The 709-nt window shown below is 50.2% G+C and overlaps 1 non-coding gene across 1 annotated transcript; it reads left to right on the top strand.

Moving 5' to 3' along the window:
* Window positions 1-321: 321 nt before the first annotated feature.
* LOC123179603 (5S ribosomal RNA) lies at window positions 322-440 on the top strand. Its single transcript, XR_006490491.1, has one exon. It is a non-coding gene; the product is annotated as a 5S ribosomal RNA (ribosomal RNA).
* Window positions 441-709: the final 269 nt, after the last annotated feature.

Genomic DNA, 709 nt, shown 5'->3' with positions numbered 1-709 from the left:
CTGGGAAGTCCTCGTGTTGCATTCCCTTTTTAATTTTTTTGCGCCGCTTGCAAAACAAAACGCACGTGTAAGTAATATATTTACCGTGTTTTATTATTTTGCACGAGTGCGGTAAGTTATAGCTGGGTGCTCACGATTCACGAGTCTAGCGGCGGCGTTGTGACGCGGCAAGCGTGCACTGGTGCGGTTGATAGGGAGGGGTGGAAAGCGCGTTAAACTCGTCTCAGTAGTTGAGAGGGAGCGGCCAAAGCAATGTACAATCGTCTTTGTAGTGGAGTTGGGAGGGGCAAGGATAAGGGACGAAGACGGGGGTAACATGTCGGATGCGATCATACCAGCACTAAAGCGCTGGATCCCATCAGAACTCCGAAGTTAAGCGTGCTTGGGCGAGAGTAGTACTAGGATGGGTGTCCTCCTGGGAAGTCCTCGTGTTGCATTCCCTTTCTAAATTTTTTTGTGCCGCTTGCAAAACAAAATGCACGTGTAAGTATTATATTTACCGTGTTTTATTATTTTGCACAAGTGCGGTAAGTTATAGCTGGGTGCTCACGATTCACGAGTCTAGCGGCGGCGTTGTGGCGCGGCAAGCGTGCACTAGTGCGGTTGAGAGGGAGGGGTGGAAACCGCGTTAAACTCGTCTCCGTAGTTGAGAGGGGGCGGCCAAAGCAATGTACAATCGTCTTTGTAGTGGAGCTGGGAGGGGCAAGTA

This window comes from Triticum aestivum, unplaced genomic scaffold (assembly GCF_018294505.1).
Source record: "Triticum aestivum cultivar Chinese Spring unplaced genomic scaffold, IWGSC CS RefSeq v2.1 scaffold139085, whole genome shotgun sequence".
NCBI classification, from domain to species: Eukaryota; Viridiplantae; Streptophyta; class Magnoliopsida; order Poales; family Poaceae; genus Triticum; species Triticum aestivum.
Note: the sequence above shows the minus strand (reverse complement) of the source record. Positions and strands in the feature narration are given on the sequence as shown.